The sequence below is a fragment of the Falco rusticolus genome, chromosome 3 (assembly GCF_015220075.1).
Source record: "Falco rusticolus isolate bFalRus1 chromosome 3, bFalRus1.pri, whole genome shotgun sequence".
In the NCBI taxonomy this organism is placed as follows: domain Eukaryota; kingdom Metazoa; phylum Chordata; class Aves; order Falconiformes; family Falconidae; genus Falco; species Falco rusticolus.
In genome coordinates, this window is record NC_051189.1 from 21,287,247 (window position 1) to 21,294,619 (window position 7,373).

Here is a 7,373-nt window from a genome sequence, read left to right on the forward strand (position 1 = left end):
AATAAATTAACCCTAAAGAAAAATATATTATTTATTACTATTTGAAGATTTTTTGGTTTAATAGCTGGTCTTACAATTTGGAGAGACTGGCTTCATATTTTCTGAAGGCTTGTGGTTGGCAATATTGCAATGAGCTTCTCCAACCATGGGCATCTGTAGAGAGAGACTGATGACAAAAGCAGTCTTTGTATTCCTCTGATCTTGGACACTGCACTCAAATATAGCTGGCTGATATTTTCATGGAAAAACTGAGTTTGGTTAACATTTTCATTTTCTCACCAAAGAAGTGAATCTTTATCCCTACTCTTTTCTGCATTCTGCTTTTGCAACTTAAGGACAAAGAAGGATATCCTGACTTTCCCACTCTTTAGTTAAAACTAAAACAGACTGCCTGGTTTTCGTTTTATTGGTTAAACGGTGGAATAACAAAACGACTTTTAATTTCGTTTGAAATGCTGTAGGAAGTTTGTTTTTCAACAAATGTGTAGAATACTTGTCCAGGGTTCCTTAAATCTCTGGACATTGTATTAACTGTTGGCATTCAGAGTCCAGACCTCTCATTCTTTGCACCACTAACAGCTGACAACCCAGGAAAAAGTAATATACACCTCCTGATAAATCAAAAGGTCCCCATTGCTGTTCTTTGGGAAACACGGTGCTTTGCTGAGGGACATTGCCCTCTGCAGCCTGTGCTCATAAACAGCGATTCAGTGTTGGCCTCATTTTGAGGCCTGGGATACCAGGAAAGTCTAGCTCTGTTTTGGTTACACTAGCTCTATGTAACCTGAAGTGGAGTTTGGTTTTGTTCCTGTTGTGAGGGGTTTGTTTACCAAAAAAAGAGAAAAAAAAAAAGCCAACCAAAAATTAAAAAGACTTACGCCTGTCTGCTTTTCTCAGGCAATGTTACAGCTGTCTGTTAGGTGTGCAAGGAATTCAGGATCAGACTCAGGCATTAGTGCTAAACCATGAGACACTAGCTGGTTAGGTAACCTGGTAGCTAAGTGTTGGAAACACCCAAACATGTCTCAAACACAACACAAAATAGACTGATTTACTGCTTTCCCCGAAGCCAGAGCTTGTTTCCATAGAAATAGCTTTGGGTTGCTTCCTGGTTTCATGAATCCTTTGTATACCTCTGGTACACTGTGTTGCAGCATAAGGGAAAAACATGTGGAGACCTGATTAATCTCTCGCTTGTAACAACTTAACGCTGGTGCTAATCAGGAAATGTGATTAAATTATTCTGTAGAGCAGTTTCTCTTAGTGGGCTAATATTGTTTATTTTCATTTAAGGAGATGTACTGAAGTTACACTGCTTGCAATATATTCAGAAGAAATTAATGTAAACTTTTTACATTAAAAAACTTTTTACAGTAAAATTTTTTACATTTTTTCATGTAAAAGTTCTACCATTTTAATAGTAATTGGGAGCTGTCTGATCCTGTTATATTCAGTATGACAGAGCTAATTTTAGAAACAGGAATAAGCAGCATTTTCCACTGCATTCTTTTTCTTTTCCCTTTTTACATAAACACAAAAACTTCATTTCTTATCAAAATGCAACATTTAAAGTTATTCATAAAAGTAAAACATGCTCATGTACTAGCCTAGTTTATTATGCATAAGTAATTATTTAATTCAGAAACTTTAAATCAGCCTGCTTGCAATGAGTTACCTAAACCTGTAATAACTAATCTCAAGAAAGCTGTCAGAAATGGTGAATATAACAGTCCCCACTCAAAAAGACCATGGCCTATCCGCTTATAGCAGATGTCGGTATCTTATTTAGTTCTGAGAAAACTAAGGCTATAATGACAAGAGAAATCATCAGGTATCATGCTGATAAATATGTAAAATGATGGCTATAATTTCTTGATAGGCAGAATAATAAGGTACCTACCAAAGTTACACACTTCAGTTAGTCCAGCTCTTGTAATTACTTTGGATAAACTGGGTCCTGTGCTAATAACGGAGACTAATGATGGCATATGAGATGCTATGGTTTGCACATTAAATACCTCTGAACTAAGAATGTCTGTATTTCTTCTTTTGTATGATTTCATGGTGTTACATACCAAGGTTGCTGAGGAGCCACCTGAATGCACTTAACGAGCATGCCTGTTTCCATACCTACTTACTAGAGTTCTTAGGCATATTCTTCAAACCCTCTTAAAATTAATAGGCACCCATACCTAAAAAGTGAGATGAGCTTGAAGTACAGCCCTTCTTGAGAGAAGGTCTCATTCAAAATTTGAAGTCTCAAAGAACATTTCCTTTGCTTTGAATTAGCTTATGTGGTATATGTATAAGAACAAAAACTGTTGCTGTTTCAAAACAGCATTCCAAAAGTAAAAGAAAATAAGCCAGGTGACTAGGAACCAATGGGTCAGTGGACACAGTGACATAACTTTTCTGAAGTACAGCAAAATATTTCCTTATACACATGGGGTATCAGGAAGAAAGCACAAAACTGAAATGAACAATGGAGACTAAAAAGGCCTTATTGGTATCAATGTGGGTTTTAATCTATTCTACTTTAAATCATATTTTTTTATGCCAGTTGTTTCTATATCTTCCTCTGCCTCTTGTGCCTAATAGTAGAAGATGTATGATTGCAACCACTTTCCCAGTTCCATCCACTTTTCCAGAATATTTTTTGCCCTGTTTAATTTATGCTGCAGACTCTGTCTCTAAGCCAAACACTCTGCCCAACTTCATTCTCAGCGTGGCTGGCAAATTATTTCAGCACCTTTTCTAAGTTTTGGCTTCATGGCCGATTCTTTCCTCTGCCAGTGCCCTTGTGAGTCTATGGACTTCTTCAAGTGCATCTTTCACAGAAATTTAATTATAATCTGCTTTCTGAGGTGGTCTTTTAGTGACAGATTTTCATTTGGGGCTATAGCATCCAGGGTCCACCTGTGAGAACTACCAATGGTGTTATATTCACCTGCACTTTTCCCATCTTATTCAAACATGGACTGTGTTATAGCTGTATTCTGTGAATCTTTCATTTTTTTATAATCACAGTACAGCCTTCATAGCACATATGGATTTAGCTGCTTGCTGTCTTTGTACTAATCTATTTAGTTCCCCTTTCCAAAGTAAAATATTGGTCTTTCTGATGTTTCCTCACAGGTAAGCTCAGGCAGTGTGGGTTAGATGAGTGGGCAGTGAGGTGGACTGAGAACTGGATGGATGGCCAAGCTCAGAGGGCTGTGATCAGTGGTGCAGAGCCTGGCTGGAGGCCTGTAGCTCGCAGTGTTCCCCAGGGGTCCGTGCTGGGTCCAGTCCTGTTCAACTTATTCATCAACGACTGGGAAGAAGGGACAGAGCGTACCCTCAGCAAGTTTGGTGATGATACAAAACTGGGAGGAGTGGGTGGCACACCGGAGGCTGCACTGCCATTCAGCCAGACCTGGACGGGCTGGAGGGCTGGGAGGGAGGAACCTCATGAAGTTCAGCAAAGGCAAGTGTAGGGTCCTCACCTGGGGAGGGACAAATCCACACACCAGCACAGGCTGGAGGCTGACCTGCTGAAAGGCAGCTCTGCAGAAAAGGACCTGGGAGTCCTGGTGGGCAGCAGGTTGTCCATGGGCCAGCAGGGTGCCCTTGGGGCCAAGAAGGCCAATGGCATCGTGGGGTGCCTGGAGAAGCGTGGCCAGCAGGTCGAGGGAGATGATCCTTTTCCTCTTCTCGGCCCTGGTGAGGCTGCATCTGGAGTGCTGTGTCCATGAGAGATGGGGAACTACTAGACACTGTCCATCAGAGGGCCACAAAGATGATGAGGGGACATGAACATCTCCCTTATGAGGAAAGGCTGAGAGAGCTGGGACTGTTTAGCCTGGAGAAGGGAAGACTCAGAGGGGATATTACCAGTGTCTACAAATAAATACCTTAAGGATGAGTGTCAAGAGGATGGGGCCAGGCTCTTTTCACTGGTGCCCAGTTACAGGGCAAGGGACAGTGGGCACAAACTGCAACACAGAGAGTTCCATCTGAATATGAGGAAAAAAAATCTTTACTTTGAGGGTGACAGAGCACTGGAATAGGCTGCCCAGAGAGGCTGTGGAGTCTCCTTCTCTGGAAATATTCAAAACCCACCTGGATGCAATCCTGTGCTACCCACTCCAGGTGAACCTGCTTTAGCAGGGGGTGGACTAGATGATGTCCAGAGGTCCCTTTGAACCCTGACCATTCTGTGATTAGTTTTAAGTTTTTAATTGAATATGTGCTGAAGTCTCCACTGATCAGCATGTTTGGTAAATCAGAAAGTTTGGTGCACTTTAGGCTATAAATAAAGGGAGGTCAATCTTATAATTGGTGCAGAGCTGTACAATGAGAAAGTTTCCAGCTACACTGTAGGCACTTAATTACTCAAAACGCTGAAGAACACTCTTACCCCAAATGTGGATAATGTGCTGTTATGCACCATTTTAATTTTGTAGACTTCGCTGAGAGCAAACATATGACCTATTACAATTTACATCAAAATGTTATCTTTAAAATGTAAAAATAATATAATTAGAGAAAAACAGAGAAGAGATGAATTTATAAGCAGAGTTTGTAAGTCTCCAATTACAGTCTGTAGGTAACCTAAGGTACTCCAGGATTACATGGAGCTTTTTTAAAACATGAACACAGTGCAAATATTTCACCTGTGTCAGAAATAACAAGTAAAAAAAAATAAATATATATATATCACATAACAAGTAAAAAAAAATATCACTGCATGAGAAAACAGGAAGTTGGAAGAGAAATTGTACTGTGCTCTGATAAAGTAAAAACAGAAAAAATCCTCCCCTTTCATATAGTTGAATTCTTGGTGATAATTGTTCAACTGTTGGGAAGAATGTTGATGTGCAGTTTTGAAGAACTGTAATAACCTACAGTTTGGAAATCACAGTAATAAGAATATTTTTTAAATCCTATTTTCAGTGATCCTACCACCATATGGAAGCTGGCTTCAGTCATGCTACATGAAGTAAAAGAGCATCGATACCACAAACAGGCTTGGGATATGATTCCTTATAAGTGAAGTCAATGGAAACAGGAGCTAGTCCTTCCTGAATAAAACCAAATAATTCCGAATAAAGGACAATGGTAGAGAATTCCTACCCTGTATTTCTTTGTGTTTGATTATTGTGCATGGACATTGGTTTCACCAGTATTACTCCCACTTCTCTGTGGTTTTGTGCATTTGTTACTATACCTTGTACTGCTTAACACGGCAAGAATGCCACTTGTATCAAAGTGTACTACACAAATGTGTTGATATGTATACAGTAAGGACTGGTCTGTGAAATGGGATGTGAAACTGTTTTACCAAAACTATTTGTTAAAATAATCCAATTCTGTCATATTAATGACTTTAAGACTTTGAAAAATGTGGATATATTCCTTTGCTAAACTACAAAAGTCACATGAATTTTCTCTGTCTCCTTTGTACTGGGAGAAATCCACCTCCTAGGCAATTATTAGTTGTATCTAAGATTTATTAGGTCTACAATGCATGTGTGATCATACAGGCAAGGTGCTTGGGAGGCAAATAGCTGTATTTCCAGAACATCTGATTTGTGAGGCATTCCTGATGCTAGGGCATTCCTGACTCTGAGGCATTCAGGTGTTTCAATATAAAGGTAGCACTAATGGTGATAAAAAAATAGGCTTTGAGTTTGCATACAAAAATAATATGGGAAAAAGAGGAGATTCTGGCAGCCAAAGTAGACAACAAGATAAACTTCTCCAATCTCTCTAACAACACACAGTATCTCTCTTCTGTAGTATCTACAACTAAGTAAGTCCTCACGTTTTTATTTAAAACAGAATATATTGAGCAACTACTTCATGCATGTGACTGTTGTTTGCTATCACTGCTCATGTGGTAGTTAAGCTTTTGTTTCATGTTGTTTGTAATGTTTCTTTAAGCAGAACTGAATTTTTCTGATGTCTGTGTCTGTTACTGGAAACATTCTGCATGTGATTTAGGAACTGTAGGGATGTAGCCCCAAACTAGCCATTTCCTTGTTTTTGTGATCTCTGTTGGATGTTCATCATACTTGCCGAACCATATTTTGAGGACGTAGTAGAGACAGTCAGTGTGGTTTGGGGAATAATTTTGAAATGTTGCATTCCACTTTGGGAAAAAAAAAGAAGAACCTTTGATGCATCGATGAAAGGGAATAGCACCCTTATTCCAAGGCAGTCTGTCTAGTGGGCTGCCCCCAGCAGAGATCACAGAAGCCCTGGTATTTCACATCACAGACAGTCTGGCAGACAGGTTTGCCAAGAAAGTGGGAAAACCTGACAGACAGGTTTTATAAGGCTCCTGTCCGGATTCCTTTATTTGGATTCTATCACAGTCTCTTTCCATGAAACTTTATAATTTTGATTAACTGGGAAATTCTGAGGAAATAGAAATTTTCTTCAAGCGTATTTTCAGCAAATGAAATTCATAAGTTTATTTCTATTGTTCATATTCACTATAACATTGTGATTTCAGTAAAATTCAGGTATCGTGAACACTTGAACAAGGATGAAATTAAGGAGATCTTCCAAAAAGAGTAAAAGTTGTGTTGAAACTTTAAGAAACATTTTTCTTTAAATGTGAAAATATTTGGGTGGTTTTTTGATAGAACGGTAGCTACTGACAGTGTCTTAATATAGGATCAAATTTTGTCTTTGTGGTCGTAAGAGTACCTGCAAGATCAAATTTCACTGTTGGATGAAGTTTCATTTTGTGAGATGTTCTGCAAAGGAGTTTACTGTCTGGGATTGGAAAACACTGTTTGAAAATAAACAAAGCAAATAGTAGGGAATGAATTTTAGAGGAATGGTGTCTGCTTTCTGCAGTCTTGGGGGAATACTTAGCAAGAAGGGAAAAATATAAAAGCAAAACTGAGCAGGACTGAGTGCTGGGAAGGAAAAATGTTGATATGCTAACTGTACTGCAGCAAGCTTCTCGAATGGAGATTAAACCATTCTGCTGTTTGTTGCCACCAATAGCAGCAGCAGTAACCAAGTAACACAGAGAAATGTTAAAGATCCTTTACTTTTCCCCAGAGAGTGCATCCTCTTTGGGAACCCTCAGTTTTGAGAACTGGTTTAATTGAAGCAATTTTTAGCCTGAACAGCTATTGCATGATCATAAGCAATGTGTAAAATGACTGGGATTAATTTATTTTCTTTGTGTAACAGCAGATCCTGATGCACATTTATTTTGTTTTTAAAAGGAAAATAAGCCAAGTGGTTTGCGAAAGCCCAAGAGCACGTGGTGGTTTTATTGCCATCTACTGCACATAATGGTAATAATCTAGATAGTCTAATATGGAAATATTGCTATGTCTTCTTAAAATGCAATAAATATCATGTTTTAC